Below are 19592 nucleotides of genomic sequence, written 5' to 3'. Positions count from 1 at the left end.
CTGCTTTCGACGCGGTCAACCACGCCATCCTGATCAATCCTGATCAATCGACTCCATGAGAACCTGGGTATCACGGATCAGGCCCTTGAGTGGCTGACCTCCTTCCTCTTGGACAGCCCCTCCCAGGACCAACTTGGTCCCTTTCTATCCGCTCCATCCTCTTACCATGCTTTTTCAACCTCTACTTGGCACCTTTGGCCCACCTGAACTCTACCTTCTCCTCTAACTTTCAGTGTTATGTGGCTGACACTCTGCTTCCTTCAGCCTCCCCTCACACTCCTCTACTCTCTCGCTCATTCCTGACTGTCTATCCGCGATTCAGGATTGGTGTGCCTCCAACTATCTCTGCCTTAATGTCAGTAAAATGGCGATCCTTCTCATTTGGACTCCTGCCCCTGATTTCCCTCTCTCACTCTGGCTGCCTGCCGTGGGCCATTCCTGTGAGGCAAACAACCTTGGTGTCATCTTTGAATCCACTCTCTCTTTCTCTTTCTCTCGTCAAATCTCGGACGTCGCCAAGAAGTCACACTACCAGCTGCTCCTCCTAAAAGGAACTCTTCCCTTTCTCACTTTCTCCCAGAAGCTCATGGCCTCCAGAGCCCTGGTTCTCTCTAGGCTGGACTACTGCAACAGCCTCTTTCTCAATCTGCCTTTCTCTACTCTCCACCCTCTGCAACTAATCCAGAACAGGACTTCAAGACTTATCCTTGGCCTCAAGCCCAGGGATCTTATCTCTCCAGCCCTGAAATCTCTCCACTGGCTCACAGTTGCTGCAAGGATCAAGTTCAACACCCTTTGCATTGTCCACAAGGCTTTCTGGGCCTGGGGCCCACACTACATCCAACGTTCTCTTCCAACATATCTTCCTTCTCAAGCCCTTCGCTCAGCTACCTACAACTCTCTAAGGGTTAGACCACTTCTCCAGGCAGAGAGTGGGGGTAGATCTCTCTCCTCTTCAGGTGCCTCCCTCTGGAATAGCCTCCCTTCCCTCTCAAACTTGAGCTGGACCACCTGAAGTTCCAGAAGCAGCTCAAAACCTTCCTCTTCTCCTCTGCTTTCTCTCTCTCCCTCCCCTGCTGGCCTACCTGACCTACCAGACCTACCTGTTCACTGTACTGACTGGTTGCTTGGCTACCCTCAGAGTCTCACTGAGTCCAGACTCTTTCTTGATCAGTCACCCTTGCACTGCCTCTGGGCCTACCAAGCACTTAAGGGCTGTAACTGTAACCCTACAGTCCCTTGTTCGCCTTGCAATACCCAGAGCCACGCTGCCCTGGCTGTACTTAATCCAAGCATTGCTGCCCTGTTTTTCCCTCCCCTCTCCCTTGCGCTTCCCCCCTCACTTTCCCTTCGCACTTCTCGTTCTCGCACTTGCATGATCTGAATGACACAAGGCTTAGTAAGATCATTTGTCTTGTCCTCCCTCTATCTTCCCTCCCTTTTCTTGTCGCGCCTAGAAACATTTGTGTACTGTCGCGTAAATGACTTATATCATATCATTTGATCACAGATGCCCAGAAAAATATACAATGCCGCAGTAAGAAACGGCTAGACTGGCAGCACCCAAATGGCAGTCTAGCCAGGTAATTCACTTAGCAGGACTGCTTTATCAGACATGCCCAGTTAAAAAAAAGTCATATCAAACTGAGGAATGACTAGACTGGCTGCACCAAAATGCCTCTCTAGCCACTAATACTACATATCATGCCTGCTTAACCCGGACATGGACAGCATTATGATTTGTTGCACAATCCTGTCCCCCACCCCCACACATCCACTCTCTCTACCACCCCTACCCCAACCTCCAAAATCAGCTCCTTGGCCCAGAATTACCTCCATGTAACTCTTCCTTGTCCCAGAGCTAACGTATGAGGCTCTTTGCCTCATAGGTAAGTACTGGGATGAGGAAGAGTGGGACTAGGAGTAATGAAGAGTACAGGTAGCTAAGTCAGGCATTACCTCCATGTACCTCTACCTCATCCCAGTACTTGTGTCTGAGGCAGAGTGCCTTATACACAAGTACTTTCTCATACACACTGGGACAAGGAAGAATAGGGCTAGGAGTAATGGCAATCAAGGCATTAAACACAAGTATTGGTGCAACACCATTGAGTTGACTGGGATTCAGCACGCCACCTGAAACTTTGGGCTATGTTTGTTGATTCGACCTGGCTGACCTTTAGAGCAGTTGCCAGACAGAACAGGGCAGAGATGTTAAATGGCACCTGGGTTTTGCTGTTAACAAGAGCCCAGCTAATACTAACATGAAGCATTTCACTGTTAGTACCTGGTTTCAAATGCCAAATGTTTTATGCAATTGAAATCGCGATGTGGGTTTAATACTTGCATGTCAGGGGAGTGATTGGAAGGGTAGAGAGGGAATAGGAGACCCCTCATTCGCACAGCAGTCCATAAGTGGGTGCTTTCAACCTTAAAGGAGAGAGTTAACTGCTTGTAACATTGAAGCTACACTAGAATAGTCTCATTAAAATGAGTAAAGAAATTAGATCCCCCCAAACAAATAAGTTTGCCCCTCCCCCACCGCCAATGAAGTTAGCGCCTCTCCCAACATTTGAAGGGTTAGCCCCCGAAATGTAGGTTTTGTTGCGCCCCTGAACGCAAGCACACACACCAATCACCATATACACACACGCACACCCAGCCATCCATACATTTAAGTGTGAATTCTTTCACCATACAGGCACACCCAGGCAGCCATCCATACATTTAAGTGTGCACCCTTTCACCATACATTCACACCCAGGCAGCCACCCATACATTTAAGTGTGCACCCTTTCACCATACAGGCACACACACCCAGGCACCCACCCATACACTTAAGTGTGCACCCTTTCACCATACACTCACACAAGCAGCTACCTATACTTTTAAGTGTGCACCCGTTCACCATACACTCACACACGCAAATATCATGGGGTTAAGGGGAGCCCTAATACTTCAAAATGAAATTGGGCCTCATTACAAATATGCCAGTCTCGAAACAACGGTGCTGTTAAGCTTACCGGCACTGTTGTTTCCGGACCGGCATATTACAGCTCTGCCGGCGGTTGACGTCCCACCCAGCAGGTCAGACCTGCCAGGCAGAATGGTACCCACCCACAGAGTTTTCATGGAAGCACTGGCACCGTTATTAACAGTGCCAGTGCTTCCATGGTCCCCATTACCATAGAGTCCAATAGGAATACAGACTGACTTCAAAAAGAAACTATTTATTTTTGAAGCCATAGGGCTGCCTCCACCCCATGACATGGAGGCCTCGAGCCTAGCGTCTTCCATGCCATGGGGAGGGCAGAGCCCTCGGACTTCAAAAAGAACATTTCTTTTTGTAGTCACTCTGCCTTCATAAAGAAATTATTTCTGTTACAGAAATTATTTCTTTATGAATGAAGACTGAATTCAAAAAGAAAAACATTTTTTTTTTGTTGAAAATATTATTATTTTTTTTCTCCAGTGGGGCCCCCTCCTAGGACATGTGCTGGCGGGGCCCCCCGCACCGTGGGGGCTGCGGGGGCCCCTGTTACGCCAGTGAGTGAATATTGTTCAGTATGGGTTAGTTGGGCAAGGACAGGAGGCAGAGGAGGACATCCGAGCAAACAGAGGAGGAGAGTGCGACTGGAGTGCTGAATCTACTGGAGAGAGGGGTCCGTAGAGCAATTGTGCGTGGAAGAAATTAGTGAGTCGAGTAGGAGTAGATTAGAGAACAGAATTAGAGGTGGTAGGGGTAGGTGGTGGTAGTAGTAGAGAGTGGTAGTGAGAGGAGATGGGGAGTAGTAGTAGGAAAGGAGGTAGCATTGGTGGTAGAGAGGTGGTAGTGGTGGAAAGTATTATTGGAGTGGAAATAGGAAGGTGGTAGTAGAAGCGAAGTAGTAGTAAGTGCAAGGAGGTGTTGGAGAGAACAAATGGAGGAGATGCAACACTGGAGAGAGTAGGCGCTAGTGATAGTAGTGACTGGAGGAATTAAAGGAGAAAGAAGAGGAGTACGATCAAAGGGTGAAGGTAGGAGGGCGGAGTGTGAGAGCCGAGGGACAGCAGATGGGTGGGTGGAGAATAACATTGGGATGCAGGAGAAGAACAAGTTAGCATGTGCATGCTTGGTGAACAGGTGGTACGGGGGGAAGGAGACACCATCCCTAACTCCCTGAGCATACTAAGCGGCCTAGGGGAGGGAAAGCCTAGAAGCCCCCTAGGGAGGCAGGTAGCCATTATAATAGGGAAATGTAATTAGTCCCAGTCAGAAGACCATGCAGACAGGTGTTACCAACCAATAGAGCTAACATCCCTGATACAGGCTTCTGGGCTAGGGAAGATGCAGAGGCCGGAGAAGTCGAGCCTGAGAGGGAAAATCCCAAGCACCCAAACCCCAGAGAATACACAAATTAGGCATCCAGTCTCTCTATTAAAGGTCAATAAGCACCCTTGGACTTACACCTCGAGTGGTTATTTGTGGCAGACACCCCATCAGACATGTACATTATATAGCATAGGGTTGGCTGCTGCAGTCACCTTATTGGGGGCTGCCCTGGTGGATGGATATGGGATCTGCCCCTGGATGAAATTAGGGTCTTGTTCCCACAGATTTTGCATTCTTCAGGGTGGCCCCGTACTCCACATGAATCCGCTCAAGCTCACCACGTGTCCCCTGCACTTCAAATATGTCCATAGGTGGCTGCATGCTCAGGTGGGAGCTCTACCGTGATCACCGCCGTGACCTGCAGCCAGTGCCTTAAGTGGCACTACAAAATGAGCCGGGGGTCCTGCTGGCCCAGTAGGCCACGCCCACCGACGAGCCCCGGCTCAATGGGCTACTGGCACCCCTGCCAGGCAGCCTTTTGCAGAGATCAGCACCCTCCCCCCTTTGAGGAGAGGGTGCTGATCTCTGCATTTATTTTGTATAGGCTTGCCTGGCAGGGGAAAGCACCTCGCCTATTCAGCCTTAATGGTGGCGCTGCCCCTCGCCAGCTGGGGAGGGGCAGCGTCACCATTAAGGCTGAAAAGGCATCTCTTGCTTAAAAGGATGCCTCGCAGGTGCGGTGCCACCATTATGGCTGAAAGTCATTTTTTTCCGAAGCCTGAAGCTCTCGCACACGAGCATGAGCTTCAGGCTGTAGAAAAAAATGCCTTTTCGTGTAGTGGCCGGGGCTGCCAGGGGAGATTAGTGGGCCCCGGCAGGGCCCCGCCTCAAAACGAGATTTCGGAGCCTGCCGGGGCCCAGCCCTGGCAGGCCCTGGCCCAGTTAAATCCCTGCCTGCAGCACTTCTTGTGCTTTGCGGCGGCCACCTTTTCCGGGTACTGCCCAATATCACCTCGGCACCTGCAGCGTTGTTATTATCTTCTGGGCGACACCATGCTGTGGGGGGCCTGCCCAGGAAAACTGCTGTACCCTGGCAGCATCTTTAACTTCAGTTGATGTACCCCTTTTCCATGTGGAGGCTGCCATCCTCACTGTCGCGCTCGCAGCGCCGCGTCAAACCTGCTCCTTCTGCATTACGTTGCAGTGCTGCAGGGGGCAGGCCACAGATCTTCAGTTAGCTGTGGCCAGCATGCCAGAGCTCCCGGCTTCACTTGGGCTGCTCAAAAACAGTATCCTGGGACTTTTCTTCACCTGGGCTTCCTGACGGAGCAGCCTGGGACTTACCCGCCTTTACACTCGTCACCCTGGTTATGCCACAGGGCAACCTGGAACTTTCCTTCACCACTCCCTCAACCACCGGGCCACACATCTGTGTGTGGGTATATATAGGTGTGTGGGTAGGTGCTCTGCCATCCATTGCTATTGTGGTGGGTGAATGTGTGCTGGTCTCGATTCTCATGACTTAAGTGTGCAGAAATCCATTGTTGTTGTGGTAAATATGTGTGTGTGTGTGCTTCTATGCATCATTGCTGTGGGTGTGCTGCCATTCTTTGCTATTGTACACGTGTGCTGCTATGCTATGTTGTTGGTTTTTTTTGTATGTGTGCTGCCATCCATTTCTGTTTTTGTGTGTGCTGCTATCCGCTGTGGTGTGTGTGTGCTGTCATGCATTGTCATGTTGTGGGCATGCTGTTATCCATTCTTGTATTGGTGGCATTTATATAAGCTGCCCTCTGGTGTGTGTGTGAAGTCATCAGTTGTGCGTGTGCTGCCATCCTCTGTGTGTCTGTATGTGCATTGTGTTTGTGTGTGCTGCCAACCGTTGTTTCTGTGGTGTGTATGCTGCCATTGGTGGTTGTTTTTTCTGTGTGTGTGTGTGTGTGTGCTTCCATCCATCGTGGTTTGTGTGGTGTCTACATGTCCTGTCATCAATAGTTGTTGGTGGTGTGTGTGTATGTGTTTTTTTGGTAGGTGCTACCTTATTTTTTTTAAATTATTATTATTTTTTTTATTTATTTGAACTTTACTCAGTTATCACTAAGTTTTGTCAAAACCTTCTTGGTTCCGCTAGTAGCAACAAGAAAAGGAGGGTCATGCAAAAACCTCCCCAGGGGGGGCTGGCCAGGCCTCAGTTCCAGGAGAGCAACCGCTGACATGGCGGAGTTAGGTCATCTTTCCGCTGGATCAGAATACAAGACCGAGCCACCGTCAGGCTGTAGACTGTTTATCTGATCAAACACGAGTTCGATCAGTTTGGCCAGGGCTTGGCTCCATCTTGTGTTCTCACCAGAGATTAGTCTGTTCCATAGTTCATCTGTTTGAAAAATCCACAGGTTTTCAGCCAATGAGGGGAGGTATAGCTTTCTACTTTCTGTCGTGCTGTGGCACTCTATCACCAGGTGCTTCAAAGTCTCGATGACTAAATCGTCTTTACATAATCGACAGCGCTTCTCGACACCATCTCCTCTGATTGTTATAATCTCTCTCGTAGGTAGGAGATTAAGTCTGGCTCGCATAATCGAGTTTCTCAGCTTCTTGTTTGGGAACTTTGCACAGTATTGCAAGGGTTTTTTTCCCTTGTTGAAAGTCGGGGGTAGATGTTTTAAAAGTTTATTCCCCACCGCTTTCTCTGTTGTCAAAATCCAGTCCATGTTTTCAATTTTTCTTTTAATTCGGTCCGGATTTTCTTTCAGATCTTCCCCCGTACATTCGATTTTATCCAGGTCATTCTTTCTGGCATTCACCCATTTGTTCAGGGCCTCACATTTACCTAATTCAGTTTCTTCTCGAATGATGTTGTATATCGGTAATGTGTCTGACATGATTATTCGTCTGTACAAGCGCATAGCGCTTTGATCGACCATTGACACTAATGATATGAGGCCCAAGTCCCTCCTTATCGTCGGCATAGCAGTGGATTTAGGTAGACCTAAGAGCGCTTTCCACAGGTCGCCTTCTAATTTGTTCCAAGTATTCCACCGGAGGTATAAGGCCGCCTCTGTTCCGTACGTCAACGCTGGGACCACTTTTGCGTTATAGAATGTTATGGCCGGAATCAAGGAAAATTTTCCGTATTTGCGGTCCACTGCTCTTATTTGGGTCGTTAACCTTTTCGCTTTTTCCCATAGTTGGTTTAAGAGGCTCTTTTCTACTCCGGAGCTGTCCATTTGTATCCCCAAGTATTTGAAACTCGTTACAATTTCAATTTTGGTCTTATCCATGTAGATCTTTAGATTCTTCGTATTTTTTCTGGGGACTTTCTCAAACACCATAACTTTAGTCTTCGCTTTGTTGAGTTCAGGGTTGTTTTCCACAATATAGGACTCCAGATTGGAAAGTTTTCTTTGAAGGTCCACTTTCGTCTGATCGATCACAATAATATCATCTGTGTAAAGCAGCCGAGGGATCTCAGTTTTCCCGATTTTAGGGGGAAAAGATCTAATTTCTTCTTCGGAGAGTTGGTAATCGCCTAAGAATGCCGTAAACAGAGCCGGCGCCAGAAGGCACCCCTGCTTAACTCCTCGGTTCACATTTATCTCCTCTGAGAGCGCGCCCTGTTGGTTTAGTTTGACTCTTATTTTCGTGTTCGAATGGAGGGCTTTTATGGGGTCCAGTATACTTGCAGGACAGTTCCAACCTTGAAGCTTAGCCCAAAGAGTTTGTCTGTCAATCTTGTCAAACGCCTTAGAGAGGTCCACGAAAGCTAGGTATACCTTGGGCGCTCCCTCTTTGACTTTTGCTTTCATGATGCTGAGTTGCATGAGATTGATGGAGGTGCAACCATTCTTTTGAAAGCCTGTTTGGAGTCGATCTGTAGCCTGACTATCTTTTTCCCATGTTCGAAAATGAACAAGGAGGCGGGTAGCGTAAAGTTTGCCTAGAATGTCCAGGAGGGCGATAGGTCTATAACTCGTCGGTTCTTGTCTCGGACCCTTTTTATAAATCGGGACTATCACCGCTTTTTGCCATGATTCTGGCACCATGTTCGTTCTGCCACATTCCGAGAAGATTTTGCTGATCATTTCCGCCCATTTTTCTGGAAACATTTTTAAGTCCATATTCATTAGTCCATCCGGACCCGGGGCTCTAGATGTTTTCAACTTCCGTATCGATGCCTCTATGTCTTCAATATTTGACAAGTCGACCCACGATGTCTCCGAGTTCTGCTGTGTCGTTAGTGTGTCGGTGGTCGGACCTTCAAATTCCGCAGTAAAGTATTGGATCCAATTTTCTTCTGCTAATGCGTTAGACATAGAGGCGGACTGGGTTTTGTCCATCTCTTTTATCAACCTCCAGAATTCACTCGATTTTTTGGTTTGTAATTTCTGTATCATTGCTTCGGCGTCGTTTTGATATTGTATGGCTCTGTGTTGTTTACGCCAGTTATTATAGCTTTTGTTTTCCATGCGCCAATTCTTCCAATCACACTCAGCGTTAGATTTCTTTGCTATTCTTAGCAGTCGACGGCCGACCTTTCTTTTTTCCACTAAGGCTTTTTCATATGTATGTTTGTTGTCTAGGCGATTTTTCGATTTCTTTGAGCCTTTCACCTGGAAGGAAAGAAGTAAGGGTAAGTAGTTCGGTCTTTCTTTCCTGTCATTCCGGGCATGATCGCTGACTCTCTTCTCCCAGCTCTGATTGATTTTCCCAATGTCTTGTTCCGTTAGACAAAGGCGGGTCTGTTGCAGGTTTGTCTCGATCGGCCAGTCATACATTTTCAATCTCATGATTGTAGTATGCCAGCTACAGTGGAGTACATTGTGGTCACTATGGATGGTCTTTTGGACCTTGAAGCCTGTCAGCGTGGACCCCTTGCTTACTATTCTTAGAGAGACACAGCTCCTCCCTACTGATGAGGTTCAACCAGACCGAAACACGTGTCTGGGGATGCTGTTGGTACTCTTGTTCAGAGGAGAATTGCCTAGCATTTCGGTGCTGGACTGCCCCAGGGCAGGACAAAGACTGATATGTTTAGGATATTTCTTCTCTGTGAAAGATAGTGAGCTAAAGACTCTGGGTAAGTCTCTCGCAACCAGGACTAATGTCTGGCAGAGGGACTCCCAGGACCCCCCTTGTTAATCTGCATATGCAAGTAACTTTGGGTCTCACCCTAAGTTACTAGGGGAATCCAGACGTGGACCCCTTGCTTACTATTCTTAGAGAGACACAGCTCCTCCCTACTGATGAGGTTCAACCAGACCGAAACACGTGTCTGGGGATGCTGTTGGTACTCTTGTTCAGAGGAGAATTGCCTAGCATTTCGGTGCTGGACTGCCCCAGGGCAGGACAAAGACTGATATGTTTAGGATATTTCTTCTCTGTGAAAGATAGTGAGCTAAAGACTCTGGGTAAGTCTCTCGCAACCAGGACTAATGTCTGGCAGAGGGACTCCCAGGACCCCCCTTGTTAATCTGCATATGCAAGTAACTTTGGGTCTCACCCTAAGTTACTAGGGGAATCCAGACGTGGACCCCTTGCTTACTATTCTTAGAGAGACACAGCTCCTCCCTACTGATGAGGTTCAACCAGACCGAAACACGTGTCTGGGGATGCTGTTGGTACTCTTGTTCAGAGGAGAATTGCCTAGCATTTCGGTGCTGGACTGCCCCAGGGCAGGACAAAGACTGATATGTTTAGGATATTTCTTCTCTGTGAAAGATAGTGAGCTAAAGACTCTGGGTAAGTCTCTCGCAACCAGGACTAATGTCTGGCAGAGGGACTCCCAGGACCCCCCTTGTTAATCTGCATATGCAAGTAACTTTGGGTCTCACCCTAAATTACTAGGGGAATCCAGACGTGGACCCCTTGCTTACTATTCTTAGAGAGACACAGCTCCTCCCTACTGATGAGGTTCAACCAGACCGAAACACGTGTCTGGGGATGCTGTTGGTACTCTTGTTCAGAGGAGAATTGCCTAGCATTTCGGTGCTGGACTGCCCCAGGGCAGGACAAAGACTGATATGTTTAGGATATTTCTTCTCTGTGAAAGATAGTGAGCTAAAGACTCTGGGTAAGTCTCTCGCAACCAGGACTAATGTCTGGCAGAGGGACTCCCAGGACCCCCCTTGTTAATCAGCCCGTGAATGAGGCCATTGGAAATGAAGATGTAATCCAACGTTGCTTTGGATCCGTTGCGTTCCCATGTCGGACTGTTCGTTTGATTGGGGAACAAAGCGGCAACATTTTGCACATTTCTTTGGCTGATTGCTTCATTCCAGGCTTTGCCTCTTTCAATGGTTGGATCGAGACATCCCCGCTGCGCGGCAGCGCATTGTTTGTCACCCAGAGCCTCAGTACATTCAGCGTTCAGATCTCCGCATGTGATGAGCTCTATTCAGTCGAATTCTGCGTAGAGCTGGTCTATCGTTTCAGAGATGTTATCGCAGAAAGTTTTGGTTGACATTCTCTGGGGATTCCAGTAACAGTTTATTATGGCCACTGTCTTCTGAAAGCCATTTTCCCTTTTGGCTTTTGCCTGGATTTGCGAGGTCAAGATGACTAGCATTTCGTAGGACTGTTTCCACTTTTTTGGTTCGCTCAGTCCCGTACCTGTTTTTATGGCAGTTAGAAGACCCGATGACGGTCTACCTAAAAGGCCTTTGGCTGCGGGGGAGATCATCACCGAGAACCCATCGAGAATTGGTTGGTAGACGAGCCAGGTTTCTTGTAGGCACAGGATGTCGTAAGAACCCAGATCGACGTCTCCGGGTGTCGTGAGATGCATCCTCTTGTGTTCCATGAGCCCAAAATATAGGATTCCTTTACGGGTTTCTCGCTGCTTTTATCACAGAAATTTTCACTCGAGTCGCTGAGGCAAGCTAACCCTGGTCGTTGCTATTTACCGTCCTTTTTCAACCAGTTTGTCATTAGCCACTTCCATGGGCCTTTCGGATGTCTTTCTTCTGCCATTTTTTCCTGATGCGGGACCTCTCTATTTGTCGTGTCTTCTGAACGGTCACGCTCTGACCTGGTGTGGGCTCCGACGTGTCTCTGTTCTTCTTTGTTGTAGCTTGTCGAATTCCCCGTACAGTTGGACTGATCTTTAGTGCGTTGGTAATGCCTTTGATTTGTGTGATCTCTCTCCGTCCGGTCCCTGGGCCCTTTTATGTTTCTGCTTTGATGGTATGGACGTCAATACGTCTCCTGCCTTTCCTGAGGTTTAAACCCTCAGATTTGCTGGTATAGGTCCTCTGTTTTAGATATATAGTGGTATTGGCGTTTAGGCTTTTCCGTCTTTCCCTCTTGAGGGGCTTGACTGTCCGTATTGCTTTTATGTTCCATCAGGGAATAGCCCAGTTGGTCGAATTCTTCGTAGACTGACTCGTCGATATGTTTGATGGCAGCTGCTTTTAAATGTAGATATGCTTTCACCTTCTTTTCCCTATGATAGGGTTCAACAAGCAGGAGGTCCTCCGTTCTGATCTTTTTCAAGGTTCTCCTTCTCTTTGTTATTTGAAGTATTGTTGGTCTATTTAGAATGCAGAAGTTTTTCTCCACTCCCTTTTGTTCCAGCTTAAAAACTCTTATCTCTTCTTTGGATTCCTTTCTACTTTCCAATTCATTTTTTTCTGGTCGATACTTACGCGGGCTTCTTTGAGTATCCACTCTTTCACGGTGATCTCTCGACTGAGGAGAGCTTCTTCTTATTCTTGGCGCGTAGGTCTGAAGCTTCTCGTTTTCCGGAGTTGCTTGATTGCCTGCTCCTTGTGAAGCTGGCAGGCTTGGTACGCTCTTTTCCCTCTGGCTTGGTCGCTCCCTGTCCCTTTTGGGCTTGATTGTGTGACCTTCTGATCGATCTGAGGGGTTTTTCACCCCCACTACTGTGGTGGATTCCTTTTGTTCGAGTAGCTCCTTTTCTGAGTGAGTAGAGATGTTCATTAGGTCGGTACAACCTAGAAATTCCTCTATTGTTCTTGGAGATCTCGTGGGGCCGGTCTCCTCTGCGTTAGATCTCGAATCTTGTCGATTTTTACACGCTAGGGATTCGCCAAAACCCTGCACCCTCAGGTCTTCTTTGACCGACGTGCTGACATCCTTTTTTGGATTTACTTTCTTTACAATCAAATCACTTTTCGGTGGCTGCGTTTTTTGTGCTTTGGCCAGTGGCCTCCCTTCTGTTTTTTCTTGAGTCAATATCAGCACAGTTTTCTTTTTTTCATTTGTCTGTGTCACAGGCTCATCTCCCCCGTCTTCGGAGGCCAATGGGCTTGTTAAGGACCTTTTATTCAAGAGTTCCAAGCTCTCGATCTTTTTTTCAAGCGCTTCAATTTTGGTTTCCCACATTGTTTTCCGATTTGGCAAAATCTGTGGTCCCTCTATCGGTCTTACTGGGTTAAATCCGATCGGGTTTTCCATGTTCTCCATCTTTTTCTCAAGCGCTGCAATTTTCCTTTCCCAGTGAGGTTTCTGATTGAATGGATTTTCAGCGTTTGTTGGTAGGCGGGAATCCATCTGGGCTAATTTTGCCATTATGTTGGAAAGAATTGCTGTATTGTCTTGCACATTTTCTTTAATTGTTTCGTACAGCTTGCAGAAGGGAGCTAGAACAATGGTCATGGCCTACATGATGGCAATCATTTCTGGTTTCTTATTTGGCGATTCATTTTGTAGAGCCACTGCAATTTCACTAAGTCGTCTCTTTTTCGGTGAGACTTGGGTGTTATCCGTTTTTTTCAGATTTACTGATGAGTTTATGTTCGGACCTTCCCCTGTGAATCTTGGATTTCTATCAGTGTTTGTGGGGTATCTTGTTGATCCAAATTTCATCGATGACAGGGGTGATACCGAGGATAACCTCCTGGACAGATGTGGCTTTGTCCAGGCCAAACGATCCTCTCTGTCTTGTTGGGCCCGGTCCGTACGCTTGAATCCCCCATCGGATTGTGCCCCCTTTGAGTCCTCTTCTTCCTGGTCATCATCCGAGACAAGGATCTCCTCTATAGTTTGGGGATTAAGGGCATTTTGAGTTTGGGGAGTTCCGCTCCTCCCTCTCTGGTTGTCAATTGTGCTCGAGGGGACCGGTTTCGGAGTCTCTGGTCCCTTTGCTTTTCCACTGTCAGTATGTGGATCATTTATGGGTATTGTGGCTTTTTCCTGCTGAAAACCGTTTGACCGGGCTTGTTTGTCTATCGCCACTTTGGAAGGATCAGTTTTCCTCTGTTTTTGGGCGGGCTGGGATTGCATTGCTGTTTCCAGCATCTCTGCGTCTGATACTTCCGTATCAATGCTTTGTTTTCTTTTATGTTGCTGTGTAAATAAAGCTTTTAATGGGCGTGATAGCAGAGGATTTGGCAGTCCTTTTTTGTTAAGTTTTCTTAATTTTTGATCCCCCAGCATGGTGTTTTTTGGCAATCTTGTATTTGCCGTTTTTTTTTTCCTGATTGCGGTCTGGTTGTTGCTGGGGTATTCGATGTACCTCTTTTTTTTCTTTTAGGACCAGCTCCGGTTTTCAGTTGTTCACTGTCCGTTTCTTTATTAGAATCTTCTGTTTCACCCTCCGTTTGTTTTTCACTGTCCGAGTCCTCTTCAACCGAATCTATGTCTTTATCTGGATCGACGATTATCACAGTGTCTCTGACTTCTCTAGCAAGGTTGGGTAACCTTGCCCTATTGTTACCCCAGCCTTGCGCGGTTTTCTCGCTGTCACGATCCGTCTCGTGCATCATAGCTTGAATGGATATCGCATTAGGCATGGGGTCGGTTCTTACTGTTCCAGCTAGCAGATTGGCCGCCCTTTTTCCTTCCACTATGGGGGCTTTTCTCTCCCCCTCAGAAGTATTTCGCTTTGTTTGGGTTTCTTTTTTTTTGGGTTTGTCCGTTGTAAGTTCTTCAAACCCTGTCACCGTTCCCCCACTTCCACTTGCATCTATGTGGCCAGCAGTGGGACTTCTGGCTTCTGTCTGCGTCTCCTCTGTAACAGGGTCTCGTATGGGTGGGGAGAACTCTCCAAGGCGATCCCGATCGGGTTGTTCGGGTTCTGGTTCCATGTCGGGTTCCATGCCTTTCTCACCGCCGCGGTCCGATCGCCTCCAAACGGGGACGGACCCAGGTGCCGGCTCGGGCACTTGCGCTTTCAGGAGCTGCTCCTCCGCTTTTTCTGCCCCGGTCTTCCCCGACAGCGACGCCGACTGGGCTGCCGCCGCCTCTCCGGGCTCCTCCGCTTTCCCTCACGAGTCAGGTACGTTAGCGTTTCCTGGTTTGATGTTCGTCGGAGGCTCCTCCCCCAGTGCTTGAATATTTGTCGCAGCCAAGCTTGTGGCCTATTTGGGGGATAACTGAGCCGTTTGTAACAACTCTAGGATAGAGGGGGACGCCATCAGGGTGGTCCTCAGTCTGGGAGCCGAGTCGGACTTACTCCTCCTTTTTCCCGGGCTTGGTTTCCCTCCCGAGTGTGATGTTTTAGGGAAAGTTTTAGGACTTTTCAAAGCTTTCGGGGGACGTACCTCTGGCTCCATTCGGCTTTGGCTTCGCGTCTGCAGCGGACTGCTGCAGACTGGCTCACACCTCAGGCTCACAGCTCCGCTCACCGCTCCACGGTGTCTCACAGCAAAAATAGGCACTTCCTGGCGCTTCCACACAACGATGTGGACTGATGCTGCAGACTGGCTCACACCTCACGCTCACTGCTACCTTATGTGTGTGTGTGTGTGTGTAATGGCAGAGGGATCAACAGAGGACTCAGAACGAGTTCACAGTTCTGAGAGTTCTTTATTCTTTTATCCATTGGTTAAAGATCACTAACACTGTGGCTGGTTTTGAATCACTATTACAAGTGGCACAGGTTTTGACTTAGCCCTCTCTCTTTAGGGCCAGAGTGTTGAGTGTTCCGCTATCATTCTGGTCATGGTTGTCATCCTGTGTAAATCAAAGAGTCACTCATGGTCTCGGGGTTATTGTAGTGCTCCCAAACACTTCTTTCTTAGCTTGCGGTCTTTCTTAGTTGATACTGGATTCATCGGGATGACGCTTTGGTTCGACTCTTCAAGGAACATTTGGACCCCAAGTTACTCCATCCTTCCCCTCCTGGGTGTTTTGGTCTCTGCCTAGACTTGGGCTCGGCTATGGGTGGGCCTCACTAGTCTTCTAGGCTCTCCTCCATTTGGCCCTAGGACTGCCTCCACAGCCACCAGCATCAGTGCACCTTTCCAGCCCAGCCCTTCCACAAACCTTTTCTCCCTCAATTACCCCTGGTGTTTACTTTCCTCCTTTCCTCCATCTTGCGCTCCCCTTCCTCCTCTTGCCTGTCCTCCTCTTCTCCGCTCTCTCACCCTCTCTCTTTCTTTCTCTCTCTCTCTCTCTCTCTCTCTCTCTCTCTCTCAATGTTCTTCCTCCTCTCCTCTTTCTCTTCTTAACACCACTCCGTCCTCTTCCTCCTCTTTCCTTTGATTTTCTCTCATCTCACCTCTCTCCATGTTCACAGTTTACCTCCTTACTTCCTCACTCATGCCCCCATTTATCTCACACGGACTGAAATTGGGGTCTTGCAGGGAAGATCAATCAGTGGCACTTTTCAGCAATTAGAATCAGGCCTTGTGAATGGGATGTCCCAAACTGGATCACAAATTCTTCAGGTGCAATTATTTGGACCACAGGTGGCTGTTTGGCCTGCGAGCTTAAAAGAGTGGTCTGCCATCTTGAAGTCAGGCATTGCTATCTCGGTGGCCACCAGACTCCATGATGGCGCTGCTGGTAGGCATTGCTGTTGGACCTCACTGTATGTGTGTTCCCTTCATGGACTGCAAACTCCCCATTACCAACACAAGACTCCGGGGTGCATCCCATTTGTACAGCGCTCCGTTGCTTACTATATAGGTTCGTGCTTTATGAGTCCCATTCATACAGGTTACATGTGTTAAAATCGCAGCAAAAATAGCAGTGGACACAAAATATCGCTGCAACCCCCGGACCCATTATACCATTTAAGGGGTGCAGGGGACACCCCCACAAACCCTGCTCTCCTTAAATGGTGTAATGGGGTACTCCTTTTTGCCACGATTTTATCACTGCATACCTTCATACATACACACAAGACCCTTTTGCGTTATGTTCAGCAAACTGAGTTTGCAGCTCTATTTTCCACTAGTATTGTCTCACTGTTCCAGAAAATACCTGGTTTGTATAGTCCCATGAGCAGGTAGTAAGAAGCTGGGATTTTTACAGCAGACATTTCTTTATGTTCTATTCTGTGGGACGAAAGAGGGGTTTTGGGGGCAAGGGATCTGAGGGATCTTCCATACCGTATTTCTGGTGGCGATGAAAGGTCCAAAAGGTCTCCAGGGAGCATTTCCTGCCCTGTCTAGTGTGACTGGTATAACTGTTATCCTCTGCTGCTCTTATCTCCTTTATCGTTTACAGTGGAATCTCTGGCCTCTGCCAGAAGGAACACCCACAACATCCAAGGGAATCAGATGTGGAGAAGCTGAATTTAAGGCGTCATTTTGTGCTGTTGGCATCCTTTACACCATACAGACTTCTCTACCTCTCTGGATGAGACCATGATGAGTCTGATCTGTTCAGCTCCCTGGCTGGTTAAGCACACTAGGTATGTCCTGCTTACAATAGGTAGAAACTACTCATGGGATGATTTTAATGAGTTTAGAAAAGTCAACCATGGAATAGCTGGGAGTCCACACCCTCTGCTGACCTGAGCAAGCTGCATGAATTTCATTGCCTCCCTTTCCTGCAGATGTTCAGTTTGGATCTCAAACTTGTATTGTCCAGGGCTATGCTGTCAAAGCCAGAGGTGAATGTTTCGCTGCAGCCAGAGATCAACATCAATGTGTTGCTCTGGCTCCTTTTCTTGGTCATAATACTTCCATTGAGCGCCCCATTCCAGATTCCTTCTTTTGGGGGATTAATCATGACATTATCAACTTCATATGTGTAAGAGAAGGCAGGCAGGGGACTGATAAGTGATCCCTGCACTTGCCTGGAGAAGGGACTGTTAGCCCCTTAAACTATTTTAACAAGCGTGAAGCAGTCCATCTAAGAGTTCCCGTGCCACACATGATGCAGGGTTTTAGAACATAGTGATCTACTGCACAGATTGTGTGAAATCAGAGACCTCATTTCTGATGGTTGTGCAGCTCTCGGCCACAGAGCAACCTGGAGGTTCTACAGATCTGGGGTAGGCATAAGGCAAACTAGGGCTTTTCGATCAGGAAATCCCCCTTGTGGCCTGGGGAAGTTAGGCGTCTCCGAGGCGGTCGAGATGGGTGTAATGAGAGTGGGTCGATGGATCAGTGGGGTGCAATGCAAGGTATCTCAGTTGTACCCGTGTCTACTAGGGGGAAAGCTCTGGACGTCTTTATCTGCCTTGGAATGAAGGGAACGATGCAAGATCATCTATGAAAGGTGACTGGAAACGTCACACCATTAGACACTGTGTTCAACTTAACTACCACCACAAAATGGATGTTCTCCAAGCTTGATAAGGTCTCGACGGCCAGTGGGAGGAGAAATGCAACAGGGACTGGGAAAGGGATCTATATAGGCAAATTCCAGAAAAACTCTGGAAGAGGACACATGGATTCCAAAGCAAAACTTTTTTTCAAATGCATGTTGCAGTGTTGAATAAATACACTGGCGGGTGTTTGCAAGTGGGAGACTATTTTCATATATGTTTGGGGTGCCTGGACATCCTGAGATGGACTGAAGTCTTGAGGTGCACCAAAGATATCTCGAGGGAGAGCTTACTGTTGGGCCATCTTTTAGTCCTCTTTGGTTGGTGTTTCCCTCTGGAAGGCATTCGTTCAAAAGTGGAAACGTGAGATCAGCTGCAGAAAGTATGCAACACCTACATGTTAGCGAAATTGACATAGACAGGCACGGTAACGAATGTCTTCTTTCCTGGAGGAGTGGCCGGCCTTTCTGTAGAAGGACACCGCTAATCCTGAAGCACACACAGAAAAGAAGACTCTAGCTTCCTTCCCCGTTCACTGGAGAAGCAGTCTGACATGGGCTGGTGATGGGAGGAGGTGATGGGAGGAGGAGGAAACGTGCCAGAAGGTAGCAGTGTAAGGACCCGACAGGGCTGGAAGACGTACACCAATGCGTGATTTTTTGTGTGTGTTTTTGGTCTCCTCTCTTGTCCTCCTTTTCCGTTGATGTACACTGCCTTGCCATGTGTCTGTGACATGTTCCCTTATTCTTGGGGAGATTCTATTTCGATTGTTTCAGTGATTGACATTCTGAAATCCTTGCTATTGTTCTACCAGAGCCAACACAGTTCTCGGGGATTAAAAATAAATAAATAAATATAAAGAAAAAAACATTTTAAAAAACAATTTGAAAAGAAACAGTTGCAGTTACTTGCAATCCAAAGAAGAAAGAATACATGATCCTCTAAGATCCAAGGTTTTCCCACAGGAGTTCTCTGCCTCATGCAGAACTTGCGCCACTTTTGAGGGGGGCAACTACCATCAGATAAATATGGCCCTCAGCTGGCAGTGTACATACAACATAGCAGCATTCCCAGGACCTGTTGCCCAGGTGCAAGGATGCAGCGGTGCTTTCCTGTAATGCCTGTCACGATATTCACACGTGGAGCCATTATAACATGAAAGATTCAATGTCCATAAGAATTCCTGGCTGATGCATGTCCTCTCTGACATGTGTTTTGAAGAAGACTCCTGCATCATGGCTGCATGCTGCACCGTCAGGGCCTGCTGCCAAAGCTCCTGTGTGACCCCAGGAAGGACTAGTTGCTGAGTGCGAACTCCTGAGGAAGTTCCAAAAGGGTTGAAGTTGGATGATGATCTCATCAGACCCAATGGAAAAAGTAAACCGATATGCACCTGGGCTATTTTCGAGACTGCCATTTGTGAAGCTCTAGTGTGTAGGGTCAGACTGGGCCTTCAAATTATCTCGGGCACCAACGAAAAAGTGCCCCACAGTTGCAAATGGCTACTCATTCCTTTTGTGACACTGTTTGAATAGTAACTAAGGTGGAGTTTATTGATAACGTGTGGTGCTAATTGTGCATTATGAAGATTATTTATTCAGCAACACTGGTCAAACCTACTAGCCGCAGAGTGAATTAACTCCTCAAACTGGCCCACATTGGCCTAAAGCGTGGCCCACTTTGACCAAAGAAACTGGCCCACACCAGCATTTCATGTTTTTGGTTCTGCCGTGGGCCTATTGCTCTACAGGCTAGTTCGAGAAAGCTAGTGTGCTAAACAGTGAGGTATAGTGACTTGGCGTAGGCAGAAACTGATCG

General features: G+C 47.8%; 1 protein-coding gene across 13 annotated transcripts in view; it reads right to left on the bottom strand.

Moving 5' to 3' along the window:
- The window catches only part of LOC138582484 (uncharacterized), a 451229-nt gene that overhangs the window by 374938 nt on the left and 56699 nt on the right, over positions 1-19592 (bottom strand). The gene's annotated exons all lie outside the window — the stretch shown is intronic.

The sequence above is a fragment of the Ambystoma mexicanum genome, chromosome 3q (assembly GCF_040938575.1).
Source record: "Ambystoma mexicanum isolate Mex_15411 chromosome 3q, UKY_AmexF1_1, whole genome shotgun sequence".
Taxonomy (NCBI): domain Eukaryota; kingdom Metazoa; phylum Chordata; class Amphibia; order Caudata; family Ambystomatidae; genus Ambystoma; species Ambystoma mexicanum.
This window is presented reverse-complemented; position numbering and strand designations above follow the sequence as displayed.